An 18,924-nucleotide genomic window follows, 5' to 3' on the forward strand; every position below is an offset into this window, starting at 1 on the left:
CAAAACAACACACACAGAAGTAACAAAACAAAACAAAAACAAACAGAGAACATGCTTATACTACAAATCAGGGAACAAAGAGGAAAATGAAGAAAGGCATGATTATTTTAAATGATATTCTTTCTAATATCTAAAGATCTCCAGCTAATGTCTGCCTATCAAAAGTTCCACCAGCACCCAATTGTGGCACTTTTGATGCAAACACTTTGATATCCAGACATGTGACAGACATACAATAGCCAAACGGCCTTCTATTAACTATGTTGTTTTTCTTTACTATCAAACACACACACACACACACACACACACACACACACACACACACACACACACCACTGAATGAAGCCTGTTTTGGGCACTAGTATCACTCATAGAAAGGGAAAGTTGGAGACAAACTTAGCTCAGCCACGTAAACATGGGAACTATGTTTTCCTAAGGTTGGTTAAATTAAATGAATGCAAAAGTACTGGAAAAGAAAAACTAACAAATATTCACCCTTTCTTAATTTACTTCTAAAATTGTTCTGATGATAGATGTTATAGTGTTCTTACTTAAAGTTTATATTGTTACATAAAAGGTACTCTGAAAAACTGACGAAAAAAAAAAAAAAGATGTTTAAATTGTCCTGTTAGTAAGTAGATGCTGATTCATAGGTACACATGGATTTAGGATAATGAGGGTTCTCTTGCCATCTTCAACTTAAGCCTTCTACCACTAACTGGAAGCAAAAGGGGAAGTGGATGTTATCATTAGGTGGATGATCTGGAAATTATCTGTTTCTCTTCATATCTCTTTAGCACATATTTAGACATAGAGCCAAACTTGACCAAAAGTAAACTAACAACATATTGGGAAACAGTCAATGCCTTCTGCAAACTTTAGGTTAATTGAATATACTTACTCTCTCCACTTTCTCTGATTTTCAAATCAGTAGTACAATATAAAATATAATGACAAAGAATCATTATTCAGCCTCTACTGAGATCAGCCCTTATATTCCTGTCATAGTCTCTGCCCTACCCTCTTTGTTTTGCTTAAGTACAACAGAATTGAAATATATAATGTTATCTTCAATGTACTTTGCTGTAGTCTAAAATGGCATAGCATCAGAAATATATCCTAGGCCCCTAACTAATTGTACAACTCTGGAAAAAAATGTTTAAACTGTACTGTCCACAAATATAAAAGAAAACTATATGTGAATATTTTACCAGATTAAAATGTTCTCATATTACATTGGAAATAGAAAAATGTGGATACATTTTCCATCCTTTAAAACTAACAGGCCAGGTGGTGGTGGTACATGCCTTTAATCCCAGTACTTGGGAGGCAGAGGCAGGTGGATTTCTGAGTTCGAGGTCAGCCTGGGCTACAGAGTTCCAGGACAGCCAGGGAAATCCAGAAAAACCCTGTTTAAAAAAAAACAATAACAAACAACAAACAACAAAACAAAAAACAAAAACAAAAGCAAAAATAAAACCTACCAGAACTCCCCAACAACTAAGAATTTACCCTATAATATAGTGTAAGGTGGTTCTGATGATGTAGGACTTTGGAGCAAACCACCAATAGGTCAGTAGCCATGCTATGTCAGACATTTCTGATTGGAGGATTAGACATCTCCTTCTGCAGAGGTAGACAATGGATGCCTAAAGCTCCTGAGATTTGATAGCACCTGCCACTGACTTAATTCCAGAGGATAAGGTTATTAATGGCTATACAATGACATAGCCCTTTAATAATCCATTAAACATATCTGATTCTATGAGCTCCTCGAGCCAAACCACGTATACTAATGATCCAGGGCATTAAACAGGGGAGAATCACTCTAGTTGTCCCAGAGTTATTGTTCTTTGATTTTTAATGCAAGACGTTTTCTTCTTGAATGAAAGGACAAGCAAAGGGAATCCGGGCTCTGTGGTTCTGCCTAGTCACTGTTCTGGTCTTTCACTTTGTCAGTCTCTAAGCTGAAGGCGGCTGCTTTGTGTTGCCAAGGTTGCCTTTGAAGGATCTTTTCCTCAGAGGAACATCCTGCCTTCCTTTAAGGCAGCAGTTGGCCAGAAAATCCCAGTCGATCTGTGACTATTGGGAACTGCTAGACCACAGTGCCATTTCCAACACGACAGCTCTTCCACTAAACAATTTTTCTAGGAATGATGCCATGATCACTAGCAACTGGCTTTGCCAAAAGGCAATGCTCTTGCAATAGCCCCAGCCCTGGGAATGATACCAAATGATGCTCCAGCCAGAGGGTAGGCAGTAAATCAACAGGAAAAGAAGAAAATTTCCACAGCTTTTGATACCTTTTATGTTTTTCCAGTCCACTGGCCTATCTCTCTCACCTTCTGCTTCTATTTATGAGGGCCCATCCCCCCTCTCCTTTGTGGTCCAGTAGTAGTGTTTTCAATTGGCAGGGTCTTCATTCATCATAAGAGAAAAAATTCTCACCTTTTGAAGTAAATGTGATCAGATTTTTTGACTGATGAGAAGGTAGTGTTTCCCTAGGATCTCTTATAGATCAGGGGTGTATGTTGCATTGAGACGTGTCAGACAGTGGAGAGGGAGCCAGGAGAGAGCCCAAAACAGCAGCAGAAGGTATCTTTCACAGCCTTTCATTCTGCCTGAAGGCTGTCTTCTGGTTCCAGACTTGCTGGAAGCTGTTGCTCTGGCCAGCAAGCATAGCTGTGTTGCCTGCATTTGCTACTGTATAAAAATATGGGCTCATGCATGGAGATCATGGCTATGAGATACTTCTTGGATATAGATATTGAAAGGTATCAGCTTCTACTGAGCAGACCTCTGAAAAAGTAGTCTTTTTTTTCTTGGTTTACCATTTTCTCTCTCTCCTTCTTCCTCTCCCTCCCCTTCCCTCTCTGTCTCCCCCTCCCTCCCTCTCTTGTTCCCTCTCCCTATATTTCTAAACATTTTTCCTTCATCTTTTCTTTCTGAAAGTTTGGTTGCCCTGGGAAAGTGAGTTGCTATATGCTGACTTAATTGATGTTTCTAGTTAGCCACAGGCAACTATTAATATTTCCAATCTATATGCAGGTTTCTTCAATATCAGAGACTCAGAACTGTGTGTGTGTTCATAATGAGAAGCCTTATGAAAGACTGACAGTTTATTTATGGTTCAGGCTATTGTGCCTTAGTATCACCTTATATAGTTTAGGACATTTAACTTCAAAAGAAAGATGAGATCTTCATTGAGTTTCTCAAGTGTTTATTAACACAGAGAAAACTAGAAAATGTCTGTATCTCTCTTTTTTCTTTCCCCTTTCTTCAAGTCTGTGTGCTTATCTATCTATCTATCTATCTATCTATCTATCTATGTATCTATCTATGTATCTATGTATCTATCTACCTACCTACCTACCTACCTACCTACCTACCTACCTACCTATATACCTACCTAGCAGCATCTACTTTTCTATATTCTGCTCATCTATCTGTTGATCTTAATGTGTCCATAAAACAAAGAGAAAGCTGAGTCTTTAAAGGTTCTGTGTTTCTCTGGCCAAATAGAGTTTTCTCTTACTTTTGCCCAGAAAATGCCACCCCAGAAAGTGGTAAATTTGAGACCAACTTGGCTTTGGATCTCTCCTGGGGCTCCTAAATCTTGGAAATGGTTTCCTCCAGGCTCAGTATTTTCCTTGTTGGAATTTATTTCAGTTTTCTTTGTTTCTACTTTAGAAAACATGCCACATGAATAATGATGCCTCCGGCAGAGGAATCACTCCAGTAGCACAATTTAAACCTAGGACACATCCTGCCCTCACTTGCATTTCTAATATGCCAGCACAGTCAGTTCAAATTGTGCCCACACACGAACTAACAACATTGAGCCCTCGAGGTTCGAAATTATGAACATGGAAAGGCCCATTTATTCATTTCAAAATATTTGATGTAAATGCTTCTGAGACAGAATCTTGTGTCTCCTTCCTTCTTGTTGATCCCAGTCATGACATCCAACTCTGAGGATAGCACAGAGCCATAAATGTCCTCATTGTTTAGTGTACTAGATGAGAACAAAACAAGACTGTAAGATCAAACCTCCGTGGAGTAAAAGTTAGAAGTCAGTAATTCCATTACTGTCAAAGAGCACTTACACGCAACAGGAATTTTTTTTTTTAAAGCAACATTGTATGAACATTTTCGAACATATAATCAATGTGTGGAAGAAAAAAAAATGAAGGAGTGTGCTCACAAGTTAAATTGCCAAAGTTTGTAACTTGTCTCTACTGTATCCCTAAAACAAACATCATGTTTGTTGGTAAAAAGAGATATATAAAGCATCAGGAATGGGCTTTAGCGCTAGGAATAAGCAAGGACGACTTTTATTCCATAACATTGTATTAATAGATAGTAAATAGGAAAACGTCACTGACCAATCTGGAGAAGTATAGTGGGGCACAAATTGTACATTAGATAATAGTAGAAGAGCTTTTTTAAATTTATGCCTACACTGATCTGACAGCTAATGGAGATGGTTCTTTTGTAAATTAAATTGCGAGTCTCATTAAATTGCGAGTCTCATGACCCTCCTAAATGAAGAAACAAAACCGGCAAGACTTTTTTTCCTTTTTTTTTTTTTTTTAAGTGGTACAAGGCACCACACCCCTCAGCCATGCAGCAAAGGGTAAAATAGACTGGAAGCCTCTGTGTGGAACAGGAACAGGAGGGTGGAAGAGGGAGCAGAGGGGAGGGGTTTCTTTTCGGTTTCTCTGTGGCAAGGCGAACCCGGCAGCGATCCTGCCTCTTTTGGCTTAGAGATGTTAAAGATGACAAGCAAAGTTTTCTCTTTGTCCCTTGCTTTTCATAAAACCAAAGTCTTAAGCCTGTAGCTGCCTCTTGTCCCAAGGGAGAGTGTGTAAAAGGGAGGGAAAAGAAGCCGTGTGGGTGAGGGGTGGCAGAGCAGATCCGGGGGACAGCGGAGAAGAGGCGCGAGCCAGTCGTCTCCGGCAGGAGGGCGTGGATACCGGTGCAAGCTCGAACAGGTCCAGCCTTCTGGAGACCTGTGCCAACAGCAGGAGGGGGCAGACGGGATCTCTGTGGGCAGACCAGGGTGTGGATCAGCGGGGAGCGCCCAACTAGAAACTCCCCTGGATCCTCCCGGAGGCGCTGGACCTCGTTGGTCCCCTTTGCCCCAGTGATCCAGCTTTAGGAGAAGTTTTCCCAAGAGAAGGTACCAGACAGATCGGATGTCAGAGGCGGCTCAGGTGAGTCTATTTGAAAGGGATGGGACTCTCCCCATCTGCCCTTTAGTCAACTCTGAGGGAGGTGGAGGGAAATCAAGGGCTTGCTCCTGGGAAAAGAGCAACTCTTTATGAAAGGGAAATGGTGCACATCCCTGGGCTCCATCCTTGCCCAAAATGGGAGTGGCTCAAGGTCCCTTCCCTAACCTGAGAAGAGGTGCCACCTTTCGTAGCACCGCTGCAGGTGGCTAAGGCTGAAATTTTTGACATCGCCAGGTCAGTGGATGAAGTAAAGAAGCTTCGAGGACCCTTGCACCTTCACGCTGCCAACCTTCGTCGGTAGGCTGTCTTGTCTTTCTTCCAACATAGCCACCGCCCGCCTCCCTACCCTCGGGAGAGGAGGATGCATGCCCTCCATAGACTGTAGCCTTCAGGGAGTGGGGGAAAGTACTACCTTTCTCTCCACTGCCCCCCTCTAGGTCTTGGGGTCCAGACTTTCTCACCCCAGCCCCAAAGCCCCTGTCTAGCTGTTAAGTCTCTAGAGATACATCTTAGTTGCAGCGGTGTTCCCTAAATACCTACAGCCTGGAATGAACGATCTGTGAATTACCGGATTACAGGAGAGATAGAACAGAACACCGTGGGGGCTAGAAGGCAGGCCAGGGACCCCGGTTGCCATGGCTCCCTTGTAGCCGATCCTGGGAGCTGGGGATGCCAGTCACGGACAGTCTCTTTTTTCCTCTTTGTGCCTCTCCTGTCCTCTTTCTCTGTCTCTTCCTATTTTTTTCCTCCCTTGAGTGAAAGTGTGCGTAGGGAGGGGGCAAGTGATTACTTTGGAGAAAGGGGATTGGAGCCGAGAGGCTGGGGAAACCTAGCTGTCTCCATCCCTAGGTCCCTTGGCTAAGAAGAACCTCACTTTCTCAGCGAGGGGCAGGGCTGAGGAATTCCTGTGAAAAATCTGGGGAGGGAGGAGCAGCGGCACGATGATTCAGGTATTGGAACCCAGGGCAGCAAGAGGGAGCTGGGTGGGTGGTCTGCTGTCGGGTTGAGAGGGTGGGCGGGGAGTGCGAGTAGCCACCAAGCCCAAGCAGGTGTGCGTGGCACTGAGCAGCTGGGCGGGGAAGGAGCTTCTTACTCTGCCTGGGGAGAAAGGCGATCAATACCGCCCCGCAGGCCAGAACTGAGAAGAGCTTGCTGCCGGCAGCCAGCAGTAGGCGTGTGCACCACTGCGCGCTCCCGCTGCTGGAAATGGGGGGAGATTTGCGCTTGCGCGTGGGTGCTGAGCTAGGTAACTCTTGAAGGTACATCAAGGTAGAGTGCTGGAGCCCGCACCTGGCTGTGAATTCCAGTCCTATCTCCACTGGAATGTGTGGTTTAGAGTAGTCAGTTACTCTGTGCCTCGGTTTTCCTCTTACTAATAGATATCAATTCATCCCGTTTTGAGTAGGAAGACTGGAATGAGATTATCCAAGCAGTTCACCCGCCTTCTCTGATGAAAAACAATCATTCAGAATTAGTTGTCGTTGATGGTATTGCTGTTACAATTAATTCTCAAATTAATTGGATGCAGTGGATTATCCTTTCTCGGTACTTTTATTGAGGGCAAAATTCTGTGTTTTCTAATTTTAGAAAATGACATTTGTTAAATTTATTAACACTCTGTTTAACTTGTAAATCTGCTTTGCAGTAGATTGAAAAAGAAAACCTTAACAGTTCTTAGCAGATTAGAAAGCTGCCCAGGGAAACCACTGATCACAAGAGAATCCAGGGTTCCCCGCCCCCATAATTTTGTTTGTAGGATCTGAGCTCCATCTTTCACCTGCTGATAGTGTGCAGTTGGTCTTGTCTCGGTTTCAGTCTCTTTGTGATAACACCGACCTATTGCTTTCTAGACTTAACTTGGTTATAGAGTCTAATATATACCTGGATTTTCCCTCTCGTGGTTTTTAGTGCTCCAATATCACCTCTCCTAATGGCAAAGTGTGCCCTCCTATCATCACGTGAATGCTCCTGAGTAAGTTTCATCTAATGCACGAGGTGCCATTGCTAGGTAGCTGTGGGTACAGGCTGTGGCAGATTACTAGAGTCTCTTTCAGAAAATGCTTGTATCTAACCACAGAAGCATAAGACTATGAAGACTAACACATTTTCCCAGGCTGTTCTTGGGGTCACACTTACAGGATCCTTTCCTTCCTTGCTAGTGCCTCATGGTTGTATAAGTTTTATGTATCTGGCATTGTGCAACAGGAATTCACATCATGCACAATGTGCTGGGATCTTTATGTTAATATTCCACCCCAATTAGGCAAGTAGTTTTAAATCAATTTTAAATGATATGTCATATACATATCATATGTATATGACAATTTAGAGATATAGATACCATCTCAAATATCTTATTGAAGTATATTTCAGTGAGTAGAGCATTACCTGTATAGAAGCCTGCCTTTATATTTACTTCTGAAATATTTGAAGATAGGAGATACGTTAGACCTAAAGTTGCTTTGCTGAAATAATTTAACCTGATTCATTTTTCGGAAGAGGTAAGCCAAGAACGGTTGTCCTATTAGTTTTAACTGACAAGGGAAAAATTAAGTAACAGCAACTGATGTCAAACAGGAAGGGATGGTGGTCTGCAGTATGCTGTGAGATGCATGCAGCTCAGGTGGTGGAGTGGTGCTTTACTGTAAGCACTGGAGCACCCACATCCACAGTTGGCATGTCAGCTTTAAAAGGGACCATGAGGAATTGGTGTGACAGCTTGCCTGATATTCATGTGATCATTTACATATTGTTTCCCAGGAGCTCTGGCACTAAATGTTCTATTTATTGGGAATTATTTTGCCCTTTGATTGATGACAGCCAACACTATGATTTAATGTCATCTGCTGTAGAGCCACAGATTTCACTTTTCACCATTTTCTATTTTACTTTAAAAATCCAAGCAACCTTGCACTTTGAATAGGCTTATTATAGCAGACAAAGGGCAGCGGCAGAAAAACCTGACAGATTGGAAGGTGTTGAGCCCTGAATTTGGGGAACTAATTAACAGTGTCAAGGTATAATCAAGAGGATGAACTTGTCTCTCTGCTGAGGCTGCTTGCAGAGATGAACTATATTTTCTGATCCAATCAGTGTTCCATGCTCTTTTTTTTTTTAAACTAACTCTGAGAATACTGTATTTTCAATTATGAACATTTTGATTACAGCTTCATCCTAATTCAGTCTGAAGAGAATGCAATTATTCTGGTGATTTACATACAATATGCTAAGTTAAGGCAGCTAATGAGTGAAAGCATGATATTCTTTCTATTCATTCCTGGAAAAAAATATTGTGCTAAGCATTCTTTAAAAGACAAGATTACATTATTCACCAGCACTTTGAGCCTACCTACAAGTAGACTTGGCAGTGAGCCATTTTCTCGGCTATTCAAGTGAAATCTCTCACATTTTGGAGATCACGTGTCTTTCCTTCCCCTTGGGAGGGACTGGAAACAATTCTCAATTTAATTAGATATGGTGCTTTCTCTTTTCTGAATATATTTATTAGAGGAAAGAGTCTGCATTTTCTAATTTGGGGGCTGGTTAACACTTTAAACATTACTAATTGCTGCAGTTTATTGTATGTGTGTTTTAATAGTGTGGTTAGTTAATTATAGCTTTCTCATTAGCACCATGTAGAGAATATTGAATTAACACATCCCTTTGATCAAAAGAACATCTAAGTTTATCTTCTGAGAATGAAAGTGTTATTGTGTTACCAAAAGTCACTATAATTTTCCCAAGAAAATCAAATTGGTTGGAATTCTCCAGCAGTATGTGAGGAAGCTTGATGAATGAGTCGGATTGATCCCAAATGAGGGAGAGAGTGGAGCTGTGGTTGCTTGGCAACCCAACATTATTCTGCAATTTCTTCTGGTATATTTATCCAGTAAAGTAGAAAATTCTGTTTTGTTAACAAATGTTTTTAGTGAGTGCACAAATAGACCATAACTAATTGAGATTTAATGTATTGTGGATTCAAAAATGATCCTGCTTACCTTTCCATTGTGTTTAGATAATAAAAATATAAAATGTGTGCTCTGTTTTCATATTTCAGAATTTTTCCTAAACAATGTTTGTTTTATTTACATACAATTTGTTTCTAATAAAAGCATACAAATTGTGTGCCTTTTTCTAAAGTCAAATCAGTAAGACTGTGTGTAGGTGTATTCGTGAAAATAATTAAGAATCAAGCATAGAGCTTGAGGTAGAGTGCTTTGAGGTAAGATGAATACTTTAAGCTGTGATGCTGTATTGCGAATTCATTGTTCATCATTTGAACTGACAATTGAGTAAACTTGAGGTAGACATGAACATCCAAGTCAGATGACACAGACAGACTGTGTCAACAATAATAAATGCACTGAATTTGGAAAATGTATCAATAAATTTGGGCTTTGAGTATATCTTGCCATGTTTTCCCCTTCTGATGTTTGCTTGTATGTTGGTAATTACAGAAATAGGAAATCTACACAGCTACTGGCTCCCCACCCCATATGATTGACTTTTTCCTTACTATCTAAGAACAATAATCATATCATTTTCCTCTACAGCCTATGAATTTTAGTGCGCATCACAATTCCATTCTCAGATTGTAAATTCTTTGAGGGCATGTGTTCCATTTTATGCACCTCATAAACTCTTACAGTCCCTGGCATGGTAGAAAGCACATTGTTGTGATGGTTAAATGCAATGGGTTTGTAGTCAGGCTACCAGAGTTCACAATTGAAACTCACAGGTGTTGTAGCTAAGTCATTTTGAGTTCAGATTGATTCCACTTACAAAAATGGCTCACACACCTAGCTCATGCTTGCTGTTGTGAACATTACACAAGACACTCTCTATATAGAGCTCATTTGCATTGATTAACTGCTCATTAATTTCCAGCTTTTTAACTCATCATCATCTTTTAATACCATTCTTAGTGTGTGAATGAACAGATAAATAGGTCCCTGTTTAGCCCTTTTCTGTATGAATAAGTGTGAGCTGTAACCCATGATGCCGTCCAATTTTACCTATATTAATTAGATGCACATATATGAATTCTGTCAGATGTTTCATAGATCCTGAGTAGTAGTTCTTACTTGTGGCTGAAATGAGAAGTATCTAAAATTCTCACCCTATTCCCATCAATCAGAGTCTGTGGAACTTGCAATGAGATTCCAGCATCCTGCCACAATTGCCTTAGGTTTGCATATGTCTTTCCTAAGATCCTTCAGGCCTGAATATTGACTCACAGTTACCCTGTTGTCATGAAGTTTGGTTGGAAAACATAACAGCTTTATCCAGTTCCTGATGAGTATAATTTCATTTTTCGACCATATCTCTCTATGAGAAAGGTAGAAAAGAAGCCATTATTGTGATTTTGTGGGTTATTGGAGTAAGCCACAATGAATTTAGCATTCCACACAAGGTTCATAGGTTTATAGTAGGCTTAAAGATCAAGAAACTGGATATTTTTGAGGTCTGAACACAGGTGTGTTTTACTTTATGATTTCAAAGGAAGCAGGAAGATTAACTACCTTTCGATACAAATATCTTGTACTTGACTTTCAGCTTAAAACCTTCTTATACCCTTTGGATTGAGTATAATATGAAAATATATTTTTTCTGGCTGCTCTCCAAAAAATTCTAATTAAAAATTTTATATAATATTTAAAGTTCTAAGATTTCTATATATGGCTGATTTTAGAAAACAAATTATATAACCTAGCCTGTGATTTTGGGTGATAGAAAATTTTATTGGTCTGAATTGAATAACTGAACTTACTCTGGGGTATTGAAAGACTCATAGATTTTTTTTCAGGTCTTGGTCAATACCTAATTCTCTCTCTCTCTCTCTCCCTCTTTCTCTCTCTCTGTCTCTCTCTGTCTCTTTCTGTCTCTCTCTCTCTGTCTCTCTCTGTCTCTCTCTCTCTGTCTCTGTGTGTCTCTCTGTCTCTGTCTCTGTGTGTCTCTGTCTCTGTCTCTGTCTCTGTCTCTCTCTCTCTCTCTCTCTCTCTCTCTCTCTCTCTCTCTCTCTCTCTAATGTTTTTAGTTTCCAAATCGCCAATCAAAGGAATTTTAAATAGGGGGTTGGCATCTTTTTAAGATAGGGTTAAGGGAAATCACCAGTGTGTTAAATAACCTTGAGGATGTTACAGGCCTTCATCTTAAAGTTGAAACTGAAGTCACTAGGAGAAGAGCCAGGTTGAACCTGTGGCTTTTGACAGAGTTGTAACTGATAGCTAGTCAAAAGACAGTGTCATTTCCCTGTTTCAACAAGTGCTGTTCCTTCTGCAGAGTAGCAAACTTGACCGACAGTCAGGAGCGAAAGAGACCTTCTCTGTAAAGGCCAGCTATCTCAGAATAGAACAGGACTGATAAGGGTCCACAACAGCGGGGATTGAAAGGTGTGCAACGAAATTCAGTATCCATTGGATATTTCCAACTTATGGAAAGTGAGTAATGAAAGATACAACTTCAATTGTTACAAACAAACCTTGCTAAATTTGCATTCCAGGCCATCTTTTGCTATTCTTTCTACTTTTATTTTTATCACCCCAGATGGGTGTGAACATAACCACATATGTGCTTCAACTATGGCCCCCAACCTTTAAAACAAACTGTCCAACCCCCAGGATTCTCTCTGTTTCCCAAGGCTAGAGTTGATACAAAAGTGCAGAGGATGCCAAAGACAGCTTCTATGGAATCAGGTTTACTCATGGAGCAGAATTCCTTCCCCAAGGAAAGCTTTACTGTGACACTGGAGACAGTGGTTGCTGTGCATGTGAAATTGTGGAGGATCAAGTGACAGCGGCAATGGAACACCAGTGTCACCGGGGCATCTGGACCTTTTCAGGGAGTTCCAGTTTTTGGCAAAGTTGAATACCCAAGGAAAGAATGAAGAGACAGGTCAAGGATATATTGCTGGGTGATCTGTGTTTCTGAAGCTAAGGAAGGAGATGTTCTCAATGATTGTAGAATATAAATAGGTAAGAAGAATGCAATGATTTTGATGATGCAATCATAGTTGATTGTGAACAGAAGGTACTATTGTACTAAAGAACTGTGCTAAAGAATCTAAAATGGACGATTTCATTATGAGTTCCTTTACATTTTAATGGATTCAAAAGGAATAAATCATCTCATCTACAAATAAGCTTGAAAGAAAATAAATACTGACCTTTTCAGGGGACTCTACCACTCAAACTGCTTTTCCATTAATTCAGAAAATTACTTATAAAATGGCCACTTAAAATGTAATATTTTGTGTTATGCGAGCACTGAATTTTTGCTTTGGAGGATGTTCTTATATCCTTCTTGACTTTTAGAACATAATCAACAGAAGTGAGGAGGGTAGTAGCCTGTTTTATGTGTCAAAACAACTCAGAGTCAAATAGCCAGCCAGGCAGTGGGATAAAAAGGAGAGAAAGCTCAGATAACCTCATTAGTAACCCAATTAAATGCTTCCTCTTTGCCTTCATAGTCCTTTATTTGAGACATAGAAGAAAGCATACAAACAATGGTGAGTTTTTCTCCCCTTCAAATCCAGAGACACTATGTGAATGACTGAGGGCTCTAATGAATCTAGTAAAATACTACAAATGTCACCATTTGCATTCTCAGGTTTGAATTCAGTTCTGGCAAAGATAGGGAGTGGATTTTTATAAAGCGTCCACAATTTTGTGATACTTATTTGTATGGTTTTGTAGGGGAGTGGAGGTCTCGGGCTCTCTTATGAGACAGTGAAAGTAATCAGCCATTTTAAGAAGCTTGACTTATTTAGCTAAGTGTCGTCATACTTACCTGCAATCTGAGCAAGGCTGAGGTAGGGGGATTATGAGTTTAAGATCAGCCTGAGCTTTATATGGATCCTCCATCTACAAATCAAGCACATACAGAATAATCACTTCGCGCTAGTTTTAGGAGTAAAGCTAAAACAGAAGCTACCTAAATAATTCCATCTAACATCTTCAAATGTTTACTTGGTGTTTTGCAATCTACATTTTAGTAGTGTGATGAAAGTACTAATGTCATAATACCCCCTTTAAAGCCATGTAGTACATAGAAGGGCCTTGTTTAAAATGACCCAATATTGTTAGCAAGGGGCAATGACAGTACTCAAAGTGAAATAGCTAATTCCTCTTCCCAAGTTCTTGACTCCTACTCTGTGCTTTACCTAGCCCACTATACCACTTCAGCATCTTTTTTTTTCGGGATTTACGTTCTCCAAATGTACAGTGTCTATCAATGTTCCTCTAAAGTGTCAATTCTGATTTTTCACTAGAGACTACCAATATCCCTTGGTGTCTATTTAAACTGACTTGTTATGTATCTATTTATTCAAGGTAAACATGAGAAAAGTAGATAAAAAGAAGTCTTTCTAAAGTATTAAGCAACAGATAAATATCCTATTTACAGTACCATTTAAAAAAAGGTTTTAAAATCCTTCATGCAACAGAGTCGTATTGAAGAATGCCTATTGAGAGGAAAATTTGAAGGAGGTGGGGGTATGTGCAACTATCTTAGTTACACTCTGCTATGATTAAATTCCCTGACAAACTAGCTTTCCTCTTTCTTTATGCAGTCCAGGCCCCAGTGCATAGAAGGGTGCAACCCAGAGTAGATGGGTCTTCCTACCTCCATTAATCTGGTTAAAATTCACTGCAACAGTCTCACACACATACACACACACACACACACACACACACACACACACACGAACATGCTGACAAGGATTGGCTCCCATGTGGTTCTAGATTTTTTTCAAGTTGACAATTAACACCATGGGAGTATTTGTGTTCCCTTTAAAAGTGTACCTTATGAGCATTTGTTCCTGTGCCAGATCCTGGGTAGCACTGTATGTAGAAGCCAGCAATTGCTTTCTCCAGAGATTTTTGCTTAACATTTCCACATTCTTGAAGAAATGCTGTAGATGATTCATAGTATAAATATGCATGGATTTCTTTCACATCTGGGTATTATATATAACCAATGGTATTATGTATTTGGCATTTCTGCTATTCTGGATTAAGAAAAAAATAGTTCAAGATAGCAGATGATCTATCTCATCTTACTATTGTTTAAACTGATTGAGACCTTAAATATAACACTTCCTTTATTGGTACCTGCCAATCAATATAAGGGTTATTTGAGAAGTGATGTTATTCTTTTCTCTGTACTTTGGAAAGGTGGGAACTTGTCTTTTAATTGGAGTATTTAGAAGTAAATGAAAAAGTTGTTATTATTTTAGTATGTGTATATAAATAGCATTCTTAAATGCTAATTGATTCCAATAGGCTCCTTTTTGTAGAGAGGTTAACATTAAGAATATGGTTGTTTCCTGTTTTCTGTAGACGGGAGATCCTATCTCTTTCCATTGTATACTCCATTAAGCACTTTCTAACCCCTGCCTGCTTCTTTATAATACAGCACTAAGTTTTTTAAACAGCATTTTTATCATTAGACTGTGAATATAATGATTTTTGTAACTTACTCTATACAATGCACCTACTATCAAGATTTCATATACTAGCTTCAAACATGATGGTAATAAAAATGCTTCATACATTGTATAATGATGAATTTCAGAGCACTGACATGGCAATAAGCAAGGAAACATAAATAATAACTCTAGCATATACAGCCTAGAGCCTAGACCTGCATGAATAATTAATTGACTACTTGGAATTGTTTGTTATTTTTCAGTGATATACTGTTTTCTGTGGAGATCAAAATGAATGGATAAAAATAGAAAACAAACTAACTTTTAAAAATTGACCTTAATCCCATTTTGCTTTATAACCTCTTGAAATTCTCAGAGGAGATAGATCTCAGAGTCTCAACAGCCTAATTGTCTTATGAATGTACGTTTCTGTCTGTGATTGAAGTTAAATAGACTTTGTCCACAGTTTATTTGCTTTAAGTAATATTAAAGGACTAAGGAGTTCAGGTGCAACCTAGTATGTGCTTCAGTAGAACAAGGTCAAATAAGTTGAATTTGACCTTAAACCCTGTCCCTTTAATAAAGAAAAAATGTGTGGTGGGTGGGGCTCACATCAGAGAATGCCTTCCATTCACATTTTAAAGTTGATACGACTTGTTTAAATTGTAAATTGACATCTGTACATAGAACCCTTTGAAAACTAGCTTCTATTTTCCTGTTTCACCAGTTATAAACTGAGGAGAGGAAGAACATTGACCGTCCCCTTCAGTGGCAGTTGGAGGATTAATGAGCTAATATTTGTAAAGTGTTTTGAAGATAAAGGTGTCAGCTATTGTTATTACTAATAAACCATTTTTCTCCAGTGTAATTTTGGACAGCAGCCATTAAAAACCCATTACTGTATTTAACAGTAAAATAATCTGCTACAGTCTAGTATTTACTACCTCAATTAAGGATACATTCTGCATCTTTTGCCCCTTCTGAAAGAGCTGGTGAGAAAGGACAGAAGCTGAGGCCTGTTGTTTCCTAAGCTCATCGAAGTACTGTGTTTTGATCTTTTGCCTGTCTCTGGAGAAATCCAGGTTCTGTCCTCCTTGAGAAACAAGTAGGGATGCACCTTTGTTTTTGTGGTTTATAAAAGGAATGGATCATTAATTTCTTGGCTTTTTACCCATCTGCATCTGTATTGCGGTTTATTATCTTTGAAGGTTGAATTCTACTGTCTTTTTTATTGCTTGGCACTGATACCAAGAATGAACTGGACTCCTGGGTGGTTGCAGATATGTTTTATGCTTGAGAGGATATGTTGTGCAGTATTTACAACTCATAACTAAGCTGACAGTTGAAAAACCGAAATAATTTTGTATCTGCTTCCAGACCAAAAATATTTAAAGATAAATTTGAAGGTCTTGAATCATATAGACTAATTCCTTAAATGTGTTAGCTACTATAACTAACGCATGGTATTAAATCACAATCAAAATATATTTAAATCTCTATAAATGTCCAAAAATACGAAGTCATATCGATATAATTACTTCTCACATACTTTCAAAAGAATGCTCACTATAAAAGCAGTTATTTTATTGTAGCAAATAAAAATATAAAATGAATCAATGAGGGTATGGATATCTGCCAAGGTCATGAGCAGCTACCAATGCATTACTCAACCATCCTGGAATTTGAATGGAAGAATCTAATTTTCTGAGAATAAAAAAACATGACTGTATGGCACAAAATTTTATTATGAAAACCATCCTAGGTCAGTATTTGCTTTTATTTTTAGAACAATTTAAACAAACACAATCATCTGCTTGGTTTTAGTAGATGACAATATGTCCCATATTTAGCCATTGACAGCTCAATCTTACAGGCTTATTCACAGAGGAAGAAGTTACATTCAGTGTCTTCCCATCAAGAAAGAGCTTTAAAGAGAAGAATGGCATAACTAAAAAAAATCATGTGGATAATGGTCCCGAAGTAACAAAACAGTTCAAAATAAAAGAAATCCATCGTGGTACATTACCTTTTGGAATGCAGCTCATTTTTCTGAAAGTCAGGTAGAACAACTCTTTCCCAGTACTCTTGCTGTTTAAATAAGACTAAATCCCAAACAGAATAAGAAGCCCTTTCCAAAGAGTTCATTTTAGAGTAGGTGCATTCATAAGTACCCAGAACAGGTGCTATTGTTTGTAAGTAGGGCATTCCATTGTCCATTGCAGGTGAACTGTGGCATATGCTTCACAGTTGATATTGCACAGGAAGAACATGCTGTATAAACACTATCCCCGTATGATAGACTTTTGAAGTCAGACTTACTCTGTTCCCATCTTTTGCTTTAATGAACTTCACATAAATAATTCACCATAGGACTTGAGATAATTAAAAATCAGGGGATAGTAAAAGGTATGGGGTTTGGAGTACAAGGGGAACACTTAGACTTGTTGCCTTTTCTAAAGAGCAGTGTAATAAAAAATACAATAATACAGACAGGAATGCAGACAGCAGAATGACTGCAGGGCTGAGAAGAGACCAGGCCCTCATGTTAGAGTGGGGATTGTGTGTCCTTTCTGGTAGTTTTCACAGGAATAGGGGTGTTGACTATATTGAAACATTTCCTTTTTTGGTCTGCAGTTGACCATTGATAGAGTTAGCAGTGAGTAGTTGGTTAAGGTAATCAATAAAGACTTTTTCTGGTTGGTCATTATTAAGGATTGAGAGTACAGGGGAGAGAAGAATCTAAGCAAACAAGCTACCTTACTTCTGGAAATGCAAATGACTGTAGTTAGTGGACTTGAAACAGTTCAGCAAAAATGGAGGAACTTTGCAAAGCAGTATGGATCTGGCTGACAGATACATATATTTTATATCTGATTCTTAGGGAATCAGATATAAACTGCTTGGGAAATGAGCCAGCAGTTTTTCACTGAGAGGAAAACTTGGAAGGGGGTTATTATATTGTATTAGACAGGGTTATCAAGTAAAAAATTTATAGAATAAGTTTTATATTTATATTCACACACACATATGTACACACATAATTATATATGTATATATATACACATATATACATATGTATGATTTATTCATATGTCTTTCCTGCTGTGGTCCATCTAGTTCAATAATGGCATAATGGCTGTCTATCAATGCAAAATCCAAGAATCCTGTAATTGTTCATTCCACAAGGCTGGATATCTCAGCTAGTGTTCAGTCAAACCCAGAATCCTGAAGTATGCTCTAATGCCAGGGAAATAATATCCTTGCCAGTGATAGCAAGAGCAAGCAGGCAAAGAGAGCAAGATTTCTACTTACATGTCCTTTGCTTCCAGAAAATGTGGTCCAGATTAACAATAAATCTTCCCACTCAAAAACTATGGATTAAAACTGAGTTTTCCAATGTAAAATTATTTAATTTGTTACAAAAAAATCCTCTCAGTTATACCCAGATACTTGGGCTTTTGCTAGTGTCAGATATAGTCAAGTTGACAACTAAGAATTGCTGTGATAAAAGTCACAAGTGGAGATATTAAAAGACAATTCTCAAATATGGCCATTTATCCAGTTATGTACAATGTGAAAGGACATTTTCCCACCTATTGGTTGATACATGTTGAATTATCCACTAAGATAAAACAATAAAACCATGAAACATCATGACACTTTTGTCAGGGCTTTAGGCAGAACTCAGTTGAGCGACTTTGTGCAACATGTGAGTCCCTATGGTGCCCATCAACAGATGATTGGATGGGTTGACTGGATGGGATGGTAATCCAACATAGCTTCATTCTGTATGATGTTGTGGCAAAAAAGGCTACCTAGAGCCCACAAGGCCCTGGTTGCTTTTCTCATGGCTTTTTCTGTGTCAATATTTGTTTTATGACAGCGTAGGGTCCTAAAAACACAACTTACAATATCACCTATTTTTCTAAAGACTAGGTTTGAAAAAAAAAAAGTCAAGATTCAGTGGAAGTGCTTATCTATCTTCTCAGTGTCAGATTCTAATAGACAAGATAGGCATAAATGGGAAAATAGAAATGTTCATGAACAGATTTATAGAACCAACTGCTATGTATTCTAGGTGGATAGATATACCATAAGGTGGTAGAATCTTTAGAAAATAGGTGTTAGTTTGAGGCCCTTGGGTCTTTTAGTAGGTGGAATTCAAAGGAGAAGGAGCACTTGGCCTCCCCTCTTCCTTTATTCTTCACCTGCTGGCCATCAAGAAAGCAATTTTACATTGCCACCTAGTCCCCACTCTTTAGA

The 18,924-nt window shown here is 38.9% G+C and overlaps 1 protein-coding gene across 5 annotated transcripts in view; it reads left to right on the top strand.

Annotated features, from left to right (window-relative positions):
* Nucleotides 1–4,703: 4,703 nt before the first annotated feature.
* Nucleotides 4,704–18,924, top strand: part of Chl1 (cell adhesion molecule L1 like) — a 207,346-nt gene continuing 193,125 nt past the window's right edge. For 3 of the 5 annotated variants that reach the window (XM_031382772.1, XM_031382776.1, XM_031382775.1), the window contains exon 1: nucleotides 4,704–5,216. The gene's annotated coding sequence lies outside the window, so the exon portion shown is untranslated. Of the gene's footprint in view, nucleotides 5,217–5,468; nucleotides 5,532–6,083; nucleotides 6,185–18,924 lie in introns of those variants that run through there. The other 2 variants (XM_031382773.1, XM_031382774.1) reach the window with 2 other exon arrangements.

This window comes from Mastomys coucha, unplaced genomic scaffold (genome assembly GCF_008632895.1).
Source record: "Mastomys coucha isolate ucsf_1 unplaced genomic scaffold, UCSF_Mcou_1 pScaffold20, whole genome shotgun sequence".
Taxonomy (NCBI): domain Eukaryota; kingdom Metazoa; phylum Chordata; class Mammalia; order Rodentia; family Muridae; genus Mastomys; species Mastomys coucha.